The sequence below is a fragment of the Papilio polytes genome, unplaced genomic scaffold (assembly GCF_000836215.1).
Source record: "Papilio polytes unplaced genomic scaffold, Ppol_1.0 DF823177.1, whole genome shotgun sequence".
Taxonomy (NCBI): domain Eukaryota; kingdom Metazoa; phylum Arthropoda; class Insecta; order Lepidoptera; family Papilionidae; genus Papilio; species Papilio polytes.
This window is the reverse complement of record NW_013526027.1, coordinates 2,408,730-2,423,229: the sequence shown is the minus strand read 5'-3', so window position 1 is coordinate 2,423,229 and position 14,500 is coordinate 2,408,730. Positions and strand designations below refer to the sequence as shown.

The 14,500-nt window shown below is 33.9% G+C and overlaps 1 protein-coding gene across 1 annotated transcript in view; it reads right to left on the bottom strand.

The window, feature by feature from the left end:
• The window catches only part of LOC106105126 (WAS/WASL-interacting protein family member 3-like), a 48,342-nt gene that overhangs the window by 26,290 nt on the left and 7,552 nt on the right, over positions 1–14,500 (bottom strand). Inside the window, exons 2-4 of the mRNA XM_013285357.1 lie at positions 9,756–9,873; positions 5,315–5,406; positions 4,888–4,989 (exon numbers count right to left, since the gene is read on the bottom strand). The gene's annotated coding sequence lies outside the window, so the exon portion shown is untranslated. The remainder of the gene's footprint in view (positions 1–4,887; positions 4,990–5,314; positions 5,407–9,755; positions 9,874–14,500) is intronic.

Sequence of the window (14,500 nt, the reverse complement as noted above, 5' to 3'; positions counted from 1 at the left end):
GCCAAGTGGAGTGTACTCGACGACATACGTTTGTTTATTGTGATTATTAAATGATGCGTTTTCATAACAATAATAAGAATTATTTCTCACTTTGAAATATTTCTTACTAGCTCTCTCCCGCAACTCCGTCCCCGAGGAATAAAAAAAGAATAAAAGTGAGTAGCCTATGTGTTCTTCCAGACTATTCTCTACATCTATACCAAATTTAATCGAAATCCGTTCAACAGCTTAGGCTACAAACTCTAACAAACATCCATCCAACCGTCCATCCATCCATCTAAACCTTCGCATTTATAATATTAGTATGATTAATTACTGAATTCGACTTAGTTACTTTAAACATTTATGTTGGAAACTTTCTTTATAATTTATTTCAATCAATCAACAAATAAAACGAAGCCATTATCTGCATATTGAATTTTAATTATAAAATTATTAGATATAATTATTATGTACTTTTATCTATATTTTAATATTTTGATTCTCATAGTTTCATTCCGTATGTACAAAAGTAAAATTATAATGACACGTCGCGTCGTTAGCAATGGTCGCACGCGGATAGGGTTGCGTGTTCTGTGCTCAGAGTACGTCTCCAGAGAGTTAGGATCAGTTACAAGAATTATTACAAACATAACATAATGCAATTATCATTGCACTGTACAATTATTGATATACATTTCATAGGGTACACAGAAAGTTTTCTTGCTTATCAATTTTTTAATTCAACTTCAAATCTTACTAATATTATAAATGCGAAAGTTAAGATGGATTGATGTTTGTTAGAGTTCGCCGCCTACACGACTAAACAAATCTTTACGAAATTTGGAAAAGACAGAGCATAGTCTGGAAGAACACATAAGCACTTTTGTTTTTTTTATTCCACACTGACGGAATCAGCGGGCGATAGCTAGTGAATTATACACGCAAATTGTAGTTTTATTGGAGTACTATTTAGATGCTATTTTAAATTTAATTCAGGTAACATCTATCGGCTACGTAATTAAGAAATTTCGTAGCACACAGTTTGCGTAGCACTCGTAGCCAGCAATTAAGCTTAACAATAAGTAGCACGTTACAATCGGTAGTCGCGATGTATCGTGCCCCCCGGCGTCGCTTGCAGCGCTATTGTACAGGACATTGTCTTATTGTTCCAATGTTTGCACACTTGTGCACGCTATTGTTTTAACTCGCGTCTCTAGAGCTGCGTCAATCTCATCTGTATTGGATTGAGAGCAACACAAATATGCTCGACTCGCGACTGCGTTTATTTCGTTATTGTGTTAGGATATTTTTTATTCTATAGTTTTTTTTTATTTATGCAATATTTTAATGATCAAAATTTTAGAGTAGAAACTCAGTTTTTAGAAAATGGACTTGGATAAAATTCAGATCCAATCGGATTAATGCTATATTTACTACCTTTCCCCGCGACTGTGTAGCCTATGTGTTCTTCCTGACTATGCTCTAAACCTATGACAAATTTCATCGTGATCCTTTTAGCAGTTTAGGTTACTAACTCTAACAAACATCCATCTAAACTTTCGCATTTATAATGTTGTCTATGTACCTATATAAATTTAACTAATAATTGAATAAGCAGTAAGATTGTTTAAAATTCTTTGATAAATATACAAAATATCGCATGTACTTCTTTATAAGTAGAGTAGAAGTTATAAAGTAGAGTAAGAAATTGTATCACTTAAATAACAAACATATCGAAAGTAGAATTCAATTTCAATGTGAAAAACAAAAATATGAAAGGTAAGAAATGGAGCTTTTACAGTATTAAATCCAATACGTTAGCTTATCTGTCATATTGTGAGCGAATTTGTGGAGAGTTGTAGCATTTAGTGTAGAGGTATGTTCCCCGCGTTGGGCCTCCGTAATCCAATATGTCGGACGGTCGGTACTTTCTTTTTATATTTTTCGGGCGAATTATCACCGACACTCCGCGACCGGACGAGGATGTGAATCAAATTGAAAGCCGACTCAATTATATTACGATGTAATAGGGTTGAACAAAACCGCTACGGAGAATTATGAACATGTTTGCTGAAGAATTAACTTATTTTTTTTTAGATCTTGTGTATCAGGTACCTAAAAAGCTTGCTAAATTTCTACATTTGTTGTTCGAGTTTTCTCGAATTTATAATAATAGAGTAAAATGTATTCTGAAAATGAAATAGATAGATATTATAAAAGTTTTTTTACAATTTCGTATGATTCGAAAATATTCGGTTTTATTTAATATTATAGGAACTCAATGAAAATCGTAAAAACTTAACCAATCAGTGACAGCCCTGAATCCCAGAAGCACGTGTGCAAGGTGTGAGAGGGGCTAATCCCGCGCGGGGGGTTGTGCCGTAATACCATTTCGAGATGAGCGACTTAAACACGTTACATGCCACCGCTATAACTTGACCTCCCCCGCCCCCACTATACACGAACTTATACTGATATGGGGACGATTGCTTCTATCTACAGAGGTCAAATATCAGTGGCGATCTATCCGTTCAATTCTCAACTGTTTTGGTGGTTTCGGCAACGAACTAGAGTGGATTTTGACAATGGACGGTAGTTAACTAATGGAAGTGGTTAGGTCGGGATCGACGGGCCGAACAAATTGGATATCGACTTACACATGTAGTGTGTTGTGTGGTATTGTGTAGCGAGTAGACATCGAAAAAAGCACTCGTTAAAATTAACTTCCGAATTGGAAAAGCGTTTGTCTTTTTTTGCTATTTTTACAAAACAGTTAACTAAGTGAACAAAAATTATTTTTAGAGAGTGAAGTAAATGAGAAAATGGTATGAAATATTTTCAAAATTACGGTTTTTCACATAAATTTTTAACCCACAAGCCACATTCAATAAGTAAAAATTATATTTTGTCGTCAAACAAACCAGGAGATTTCTAAGCAAATATTGAACGGTCATAAAAGCTAAGCCACGTCGCCACTAAAACGGAGCTGCCGTACTCAGACCGTGAATTGGGCAATTTTTTATTTGAACATAAATAAAAGAAGCGCGGTTGCGCCGAGCAATTTGCCTAAAACCGCGTATTACGTGCTACGACCGATCCTCTCTTAACCCTGGTTTACACTTCGTATGTATAAATTAATTTTATGACCATAAATAACATTGAATCCTCTTCTAATATCTGTTACATATCGAATTATCGACTTTTGTGATTTTGAACATCCACTGGAAAATAATCTATACATTTTTAGTTTTAAAACATAAAATATTAACAAACAAACGATCTTTGTTTTCTTAACTAGGTTTAATTTTATTATTTCATCAATTAAGATTTTAAACGCACAAACATGTCAATGATTTCCTTGCAGGAGCAGCAATAGATTAAAATTGACACTAAGTTATTTAAAAAACTCTTATAACTAGAGACATATTTTAGTTTTAACAGATTAAAGATCTATTAGATATTTTAGAGTTAGTTTTGATAAAAGTTTTAAGAGCTTTTTATTATACGATACCTTCATACACTTCTACATTATTACTATAATATTCTGTAGTCGAAATATTACAACAAGTTTATATTTGCTTTAAAGGAATACGTTTAAACGTGACTCGTTTCCACTTAACGTCTGTTAGCATGCCTCTCTATCTACATAGGAATGTGAAAATAAAATCTAAAATGAATTTCACTTTAAAAAGTTCACCCGGCGCGGTAAAAGCTCTCGAGATATTGCATGTGCCGGCTTCCCGCGGATCGTATAAATAAAACTCAATTGCTCCTCACATACCTATTCGTATATGCAGTAAATAGAATATCTAACTAAGACTATTTATTTTTAATTATTCTTCCACTTCGTACCTTCATCTATATACATGTAATAAAATTGGACTGTCTGTTTAGTCTTCTGAAAAGAAAAATTCAAAATTTCTGGAAAATGATATAATTGCGTTGCTGATGACCAAAATCGCATTTAAAACTTTTGTCTGTCTGTCTGTCTGTCCGCAAGCTGCGTTTGTTCCGATTAATCTCTGAAACGGCTGGCCCGATTTTAACCAGACTTTCACTGAAAGGTAGCTGACATAGATGGCATATTATAGGCTACTTTATTCTATTAATATTGCGTGAATGAAGTCGGGGGCAACAGCTAGTGATAAAGAAGTAGATGTAAATTTCTAATCTTATGTTATTGTTGTATTAATTAAAATGATGTTTTATTCTTGTCTCGGTTTAAGGTAAATGAATATAATTTCAATAAAGGTTATATATGTTACCGTAGGTTTCTACTGATGAAACGCTTATATAAAAACAATATATTACCGGTAGTATTCCACAGTTATGCGATAACATTCATAGATATTTTCTCGACTCGCAAAAATGCGATACGTCAAAACACATTACCGAGACACGAGCGACAGTTAAATCATGAATTTACAAGCTCGGGACGAACATAAACTCCGGCCGTCGACTTCTATAATATCCGCTAGATGGCGGGCGTCGCCACGCGCCTCGTAAACCATTCATAAGTTTACGACGTCATAGTTTTCACGATATTTTTATTACATGCGACTCTTTGAATATGAGAATGAGAGACCAGAACATACGAATCGCGAAAACTATTGAAATGAAAACCTTGTGTTTTAAGTACTTATACACGTCTTATACACGTCTGTTGCATACATAAAATGTATTTATTAGGTAATTCTTACTAATTTTTATAAATGCGAAAGTTTAGATGAATGGATGGATGTTTATTAGAGTTTGTAGCTTAAACGGCTTACCGGATTTCGATGAAATTTGGCATAGATGTAGAGGATAGTCTGGAAGAACACATAGGCTACTTGCTTTTGTTTTTTTTTAATCCGCGCGGACGAAGTCGCAGGCGAAAGGTAGTCATTTATAAATATAACATACCTGTACTCTGGCTTCGGTGAGGTTAATCTTGAGAGCGAGATCCTCTCGGGTGAAGACATCAGGGTAATGTGTTTGAGCGAAAGCTGTCTCCAATTCCTCCAGCTGGAATAAAACGTATAATAAATAAATTACAATTACAATAAAACATACAAATGGCAAAACATTACATTCAAACTCTTTGCAAAATTCTTTCAGGAAGTATAAATCAGATGGTCTTCTACGTGGTGTCTAGAATAGACAAAGAGTAAAATTAAGAGATGATATAATTTGTAAGTAATTGTATGGAGTTAAGAAGGTGCGTGTGGTCGGACCGTGTGTGGTCCCGCCATTAGTCACTAGTCGAGTATCGGTGGGGCCATGGGTGTTGGTGTTCTTTAACATGGTCACAATCATCCAACAACACTCCACAATCCACAATCGTTAGTACCTGCTGTAACGTGAATGTGGTCCTGTTCCGGCGCTGCTTGCGACGTACGAACGTGTCATCGTGTATCGCCGGGTGGTAGGAATAGCTTGTGTCTGTAGGAAAACAAAAATGTTGATTTATTTAATTTTTAAATATTACTTACTTTATATTTCTAACTGCCACACATAGATACTAATGTTGACCTAAACAATCGCTTATTATAGATCATACTAATATTATAAATGCGAAAGTTTAGATGGATAAATAAATGCTTGTGAGAGTTTGTAGCCTAAACGGCTGAACGGATTTCGATGAAATTTGGTAGAGATGTAGACGATAGTATGGAAGAACACATTCACACTTTTGTTTTTATTTAATTCTACACGAACGGGGTCGCGGGCGAAAGCTAGTTATTTATAATATTAAAAGACCCCACGGAGTTAGCGAGTATTAAGGTAGAAACAAAAGCCCACTATACACGCTCTGTTTTATCTGAACAGGTGAATCGTTCAGATAAATGTAACTCGTGTAAGCAAAATTGAGAACTGAACAGTTACCGGTTTAAGAATCTAGGGGAGGCCTATGTCGAAGGACAACCTGACAAGCAAATGGAAGATATAAATAACTTGTATACTCTTTTTTTTAATTTTACTTTTCATTTTTTTAGTAAATATCACATATAAGAATCAAACACTTATAATTCAATGAAATAACTCTAACGAAAGTATGGAAACAACAAATAGTTTTTCTTCTATTCAGTAAAGTAAATAAAGTATTAAATGCTATCATTATAAGAGGTAGAGTACCCATAAAATTAGAGTATTCCGGAAATGACGGGCCATTAGGCAGGCAGTGATCGCGCCCAGCGACGTGCTATCTCTATGGGATCCGTATGTCCCGAGATATTGATGAGGTGGACACACTATTAAACTAGAGTCAATACAAAGTTAATGGGATTTATGATACATGTTCTTATTTCATGGTATTTCTAATTTGTCATCTTTCATATTTTTTGTATACCTTTTATATGTTGTAGACGAAATAATGTTAGAAAGCGAAAGTTTTAAAAATATTTTTTTTTACAGTTTTTAGTGTTTCTGTAGTTATTAAATTCAACTTTTTAATAAAATAATTGAGACAATTAAAATATATTTTTGAATAAAATAAACAAAGGATAGTCTGGTATAATAATTCACTAATTTAATTAACTTGTACAATATTAAAAATGAAATTGTTATCAAAATTTAGAAATTAAACTGGTATTAAATTAGTTGTTAACAATATATTTTTAGTTACAATAAGAAAATATCGTTTATTATAATCAGGAATATCATGGTCACTCTACAAAATAACGATAGATTCAATGAGGAATCTCCCCTACAACTAACTTTTCTATTATTCCTCCTGATAATGTCATTCCGGCAGTCGCAGATTGCCCTCGCGTTAGGGATTACAGCTGTCTTCACCCTAAATGACGTTTATTACTCTTTATTATCCATTTCTATTACATTTTTACCTTACTACTAATATTTACTGAGATATTGGGTTTGCTCCATTCTAAAAAACATACGAAATATAGTTAATTAATAAAACGTATTTGAAAATAATTAAACGGTTTGTGGCAAGTCTTATGATTAGATCTCATCCATACTATTATAATAAAGCGTAAACACACACTTCTTTGTTGCCTAATATGTCAGCAATTACAGCATTTTTTTGAATAGTTCTTTTTTAATAAAAAGCCCCACACTTACGTCATGCTTTAGACTATAAATTTTCACGCCATTAAACTTAGGGGGTAAATATTTTGGATAAAAACCGTAATGTGGGAAAGAGACCATAAGTTGCTGCCAACATCAAGGAAGCAAAATTGCCATACTTTGTCATCATGTCATGTCATTGACATTTGCAATTGAATTTGACAAATGTTATCAATAAAACAATTGTCATAATGTCATGCGAATGAATCGCACGGGAACAGCTAGTTTAAGTATAAGCGCACACCTGAAACTAAACTATCGCACAATGTTTTATTTCGTATTGATTTCTATGGAAGTACGCACACTATTCGATTTTTAGTTGTGCAACTAAACAACAGTTGTGCGATAAATTAGTCAAATGTGTGCCCGCTCTAAGTACTTATAGCGTTTAGAAACGTTATCAAATACGATATAAATTTTAATTTATAAGATGGCTAAAGCATTTTAAAGTGCAGATTAAAAATATTTTCCATTAATTGAATATTAAAAATTGAGCCTTCATCAAAAGCAGGAGAAAAATCCCCGGGCAGCGGAAATTAAAAATTGCTCCGCAAACCGGAAGTCGGCGGAGGCTTAAGTGCAGCGGGAAAAAGTTTGAGCGCGCCTCGTAAATGCAACACCGATTTATAAATAGTGGCAACAAAGCTTAGCTTAAAATGTATGAAATAAGCTCCTTTTTAATTTTAACGTGGAAGTAATTGTTCAAAACTTTTAGTGGATACAGAAGAGAATGTTTATAAGATTCTTATTGTATTCTGCTAGGTTCTGATTTTTATAACATTATTTTATGTAAAAATAAATCAATTTTTTATCCAACTAATTTAATTAATGTTATCAAATAGGTCCGAGTTATACGAGTTTAATCGAATCAATATAAACGTATTTTTGTTCAATTAGTTACTATAATTATTTTCTATGAAGAAATTATAATTTGTCTATTAAAATATCGTAGTAACATCTTTATCAACAGACGATAGTCAACTTGAAATACGATTGTCCTAATGAGGCCGCGAGGGGGCAGCAGCGGCGCGGTCGGGAAATTGCCGCGTACATATTTAATAGATTCGTTTAAACCGCTTTTTTATTCATCCACTAGCCGCCGTAGCGTCGGGCTTTTAAAAACTTCGTTTCGCACCGGTTCGCAATTCGTTAATAGATTTTAAAAATTAACAAGCTTACGCAATTACCGGCGGGCGGGCTGTCATTTCGGACGGCCCTAATGAAATAAGGGCGCTCGCTAACGCCGTTACGAGGTCCTTTGATAGCGTCGCATTAAAGTTAAAAAACGCGGCGAGCGTCGGGACTAATCCAAAGTGACATGATCCTTATTGAATTAGTTTGCGAGTAACCGAGTTACGCGACGGCGGTGCTGTTCAAAAACTATTTTATGAATAATAAATGGCGCCGGCGACCAATCCCGGGGGACCGGGGAGCCCCGCCCAGCGGCGCCTTTCACCTCCCCCGCGCCGCGCCCGAACCCCGCGCAGCCCCACACCCTGCCCTGCCTTCTCTATTCATTACCACATTACCATCCCCCACCCCCCGACACCACCTCTACGGACACCTACACCGGATGGGGTAACGCAACTGATTTTTATAACCTATTTCTTTTACTTAGTTTTCATGAATTGATCGGTTTCAATCATTTGATTTTTGCGTAAAGAATTAGAAGATCCAATGTAGTATAAATCGTTTTTCATTCTCAATCATCATCTCATCAATTTATGAAAATAAATCTATAGTTAATTAGGTTATAATTAAATTACTTTACTGATAGCAGAGGTTGTAATTCAAATTTAATTTTTTATCACAGCAATAATTTAATTTGGGAAAAATTAACAAAGATAAATAAGATTGAATATAACTAACTCCGTAAAGTAAGTTTCAAAATCGAATAGTATCGAATTTCAAGACAGAATCGAGTTGTGAATCGAGACAAGTCGGGGGGGAAGTGGGGGTCTTAACTGGCTTAACTCCATTATCCGGGCTGCGGCTACAACAAACTTGCTTACTGAAGTTTCGCGACCGATAACTGAGCTAATCGAGGACTCTTGCAAATGCAGTTACGTAACGCCACTTAAACATTTAATTCCATTTATAAATAAAATAACATTTAGAATACCATATATAACTTTAAACTGTCGTGGTTTTTACAAATATAATGTTCGTAAGATACGGGTTTCTTACCACGAGCTAAAACAATTCAATCGTGGTAAGAAACCCGTATCTTACGAACATTATATTTAGAATAACATGTATCTCTTTATTTATTTTTAAATAATTAACTTTTAAAGAATCGATATCATTTCATTACTTTTATAAAACTCTAGAGCGCTAGAAAAGAGTTTAACAAATGGAGTATCCATTTTATAGTCAAGTAAAAGATCGAAATATGCATTCATATTAAAATATTTTACAACTGTAAAATTTTAACTTCTATATTTAGTAGTTCAAATTTTAATGCACAACGTTAAACAAACCTGTGCAATCCTTTATAGCTACAGAGGTCCTAAGAGAAACAACCAATTTTTGATTTACGTTGTTACATGAAGTAAGTAAATCATTTACTAGGTTATCATTAATTTTTTGTAATTAAAATTATATGCCTTTAGAAAGCAATAATAACTAACTGAACAATATAGCGGAGCACAGATAATGTGTAAACTAAACCTCGTACAATTCAGTTTAAAATTATTACTCACAGGGGTGTGAAGCTGAGAATGGGTATTCTAGTGTTGGCAGGCGGTGCTGATGCGGCGGCAGGCTCGGCGGGCAATGGTAGCAGAACAGGCCGCGGCCGCCGCCGCTGCCGTTCGCCAGCTGAAATTTACACTCGCATAAGTATAAGCTTTACTATTGGTCATTGTGTTATCCTAAACATCCAAGGTGTCACATAACGTGACAGATACAAAAACTTGCAGATACTTTAAATAGGCAAAGGAAGAAGAGGGGATAATCAGAAAAGACGTAATCGTTTTATCTCTTACTAGCTCTTGCTTGCGACGTCGCCCGAATGTTATTAAAAAAATAATAAAAGCCCATGCCCAAATATAGCCCACGTCACTCACAGATAAATTATCTTTCTAACGGTAAAAGATTTTTAAAATCGGTCCAGTAATTTTTGAGTTATTTCAATTTATACAAAAATATAAAAATCCAAAAACATAAATCTTTTTGCTTTATAACATTTGTATACATTCCATTAAGTCTTTTCAGTTGCTGTATGTGGGAAGGAAAGGGAACTTGACTAGAATTAGGTATACCATTCGATCTAAATAACGCAGGATAGAACTCGAATCGTGACACAATCGTATAGCAATTGATAACAAAGAGCGATCTAATACATCACATTAGCATAGAAACGACGCCGCGTTAATAACAGGTCGGTTACAAGCTCGGATAGCACTTCGCATCTAGATATGTACTAAATATCCCTCGGTCTTCTATAAAAGCTTTAAGCGCTGTAATTGCGCTCGGGCCGAGACACATCGTAATCACACATCAAAGTTGATTCGAACCATTGATTGAATGCTAAATATATAACGTAATATTTCTGCACGATTTTTAAATTACATATCTTTTCAAATACTAGTTTTTGTCCGCGATTTAGTCCACGTGGTAATTTAAAAAAAAGTATTCTATGTATTCTTCCAGGCTATCCTTTACATCTATGTCAAATTTCATCGATATCCGTTCAGCCGTTTAGGCTACAAACTCCAACAAACATCCATCTATCCATCTAAACTTTCGCATTTATAATATTAGGCAAGATCTACCTGATGTGTATGATATCGAGAGCATATCTTACGCTTGTCCCTACGGAGAGTCGGCGTAAATTATCCATACATCTCTATTAGCTGTCATATCTGAATTCACTTACGCATATCCTCTTTCTCGTTCCATCCATCTTCGGTCAACCTATAGCTATGCACCTTCTACATAAACTAGTGTATAGATAATATGCAATGTACCGAGTAATGCAGTTACGTCATATTAATGCAGTAAACGATCGTGTGTGTTGAAACTGCAGTGTGTGTCCCGCTCGCGATGCAATTTACTCATCGAATATAATTGATTTATGTGAGCCGCGTCCTTTGCAAACTGATACCGATGAAGAGATACGTATCTATGTTATATTGTCTATTCAATAACATAACTTACGTACCCATAACCCAATGGGATAAACAGAACCCACGGTCCTCTATTTGATGTGCTCCTGATATTTCGATAAATTACTCTTAACACTGTTTTTTTAAAATCAGTGAATTAATAATATTTCTTTTAGTAAAACTAGAATGTTTAGTAATATGCGATTTGTCGACGAGTTATCTTATGAATACCATTTATTATAATATATAATACATAATTTCATAATACTATTTTCAATTTGTTCAATCCGTAACTATTATATATTTTTTTAATTAAATGTCAAAATTAAGTATTTCAATGAACGACAAATTCCTTACAAGATACCTTTAGTTTCATGACAAAGATACACGTGCTAGTTACTTATACTTATAAAAACTTTGTTCGATAAATTGTTCAATTCTATTTTATTAATTCTACGCTAAATATACCTAATGCTCACACGCTATGTATCCAAACGTTTAGTATACTATACATATAATGAAATTGGAGTGTCTGTTTGTTACATCGTTACAATTTCGAGAAGATGATGTTTTTGCGTTTGTGATAACAAAATTCGCAATTTAACAATTTCTGTCTGTCTATCTGTCTGTCCAAATTAGCGCTAACGAAGTATGCGGTCGACATCTCGTTTATAAATAAATCAACCAGTTACAATAGTTACAGCGTGTTATATCAGTTAGTTTTATTATTATCATAGTGACATAACTTTATTTGCGGGAGGAAAATGGCAATGAAATTCAATTGCAGGCATTAGGAGCGGCGGTGACCCACGTGTGCATCCTCGCCAGTCGTCCGTATAAATGACATTAATGGTCCTATGAATCGGTTAAACGATGCGCGGGCGCATACACTGCCGCGCATGACGTCAGCGAATAGACATAAGAACATTTAGAGATGCTTATTCTGGTTAGAGTTTTATCGACTTTTTGGCTTCAATGCGCTTGCATTACCAGACAGGCATAAACGATATATTCTTGGTATATTACAAAACGATTGTTACCTATTAGAATTAATAATGAACTATTCCCGCTTAACAAATAAATGAAGATTATTTAGTTATGTTATCCGATTAATTTTAGTAACGTAAACGCACCTAATAACGAATCAAAATCCGCTCCTATTACCGGCCTATTTAGAAAACTATCATTTACCTGCGGTATTAATGTTACACAAGTAATAGGAGCGTTTACGTTATAGGAAAATTACTAGTAGACAATTAAATAACTAGACAAAACATATATATGTCTACATTCACTATATCGCACTCTGATTGTATTGGCTCGTCCTGTCTACGCGCGTGGGGTCGTGTTCCTGCTAATCCTGTTTACAGTGTCGTTGTCGCATTACAACACCCACCGCGGCGCATCCGCGTCGTATACGTGTCGCACCCGTGTCATTAGTGTACCTCCGAATATCGCATTACTATAGGTAATTAGATATAGTAGAATAGTTGTGTATGTATTTTTTTAAATTGTAGTTGAGTGATTGCTTAAAACTAATTAACTAAATTTCCGTTATTGTACAACAAAATACACTAAAAACGAAATATTCTCATAAAAAAAACAGTATACTAAAAAGTAACGAAATAATTCCTTGAATATAGTAAACCTCCCTTATTGTAGCTGTTATGTCTATATTGTACAATTATTATTACTTTGATGTCGGTGTCAGCCGAGGTATGCAGTGATATTTATACGTCAGGGTTTCCACATTTTTACTATAACAATTAACAATTGTAAGTATAGTAACGTTTAAGTAATGAATCTACATTGACTGACACCGACTTAATAAATTAAAAAAATTAAAAAAAAACATATCGACGAATTGAGTACCTCCTTCTTTTGGGAAGTCGGTCAAAAACAATCGATTAAATAATGATGATATAAACGCTAAATATACTAAATGCTTTGTATGCGAATGAGTAGATTTTTCGTCTTTTAAATGTAGATTTAAATCAGCATTCAGCCACTTATTTCATTAGAGTATAGCACGTCACAAAACCCACCGGCTGTTCTTGAATTGAATGTAAACGAGCAAAATACTATTTGAGAATTTTTTTGTAGACACCAGCCATCTTCCAAGGCGAGATTCTTGTCACCGATTCAAATAAAGAACTCTTTTGTTTATGACATGTTTAGTGTGAGAACTGATTTTTAATCTGTGAAATATTTTTAACCTTATTAAACGTTCCGTTTCACGCACGTGTATAAATTAATTTCATAATCAAATAACATGAATTTTTGATGCCTTTGTATTTGTAAATGAAAAGTTTTGAAATAGATAATTCCTATTGAATTCTAAGTGACATTTATTGTAATTGTTGAAGTCAAAACCATTATTACATACATAACTGGCTGTTGCTCGCAACTTTGTTCACGTGGAATTAAAAATATAGTAAAAAGCATATGTTACTCAATGATAACATACCTTTTCAATGGTGTAGAATTTTTGATATCGGCCCACTAGTTTTTGAGTTATTTCAAAATATACAAAAATACAAATCTTTCCCCTTTATAATATTAGCATATATAAGCTAAAAACACTTGATTCTATATCCAAAACAAATACTAAATCAAAGTCTAAACATACATTTTATTATCTGCCTACTTCAAAACGTATCGCGTCATTGGTTAATTTGAATTATCATTCAGTATCTGTAGACATTCGTTTGTGCAAATAAAACATGAAAGCAGCGCCGAGTTAATTAACCCATTTGACTCGAATTAATCCAATTGGAAGCTGGAAGTTGGATCGAAATTAAGCGATACAGATATAATTTGAGTAGCAAATTGTGTTTGCCTTCGTTATTGAGATTCGTACCGATGTTTGAAATACGAATACGCTAGAGAATATTATTTACTCTTTTCGATTTATTGACGTATACTTTTATGCGATATTTGAACACGTTTATTTAAAAAAAATGCAATAATAATTTGCATTGTTATTGAATTAAGTATTATATAATTTTAAAATAATTATAGTAAGAGTATGTATAATATATGTATGGGCATAGAGAGGGCACAAGAGTAGGCATAATATATGTATATGTAGTAGTGTATATATCTTTGAGTAAATCATCACACAACTGTTGCGATTGTCGATTGTTTCGCAGCAAATTCAACTATTTAGTTGCACAACTAATAATTGGGTAGTGTATAAATAAAGCGCTACTAAACAATTCTTCGATAATTTAGTTATAAGTGCGTGTGCATTATAAAGGATACGTTTGCGCACAATTATAATTTGTATAGATTTTGACATTTCAAATTTACCTAAAGAAGGTGAAGTAAATTTTTCA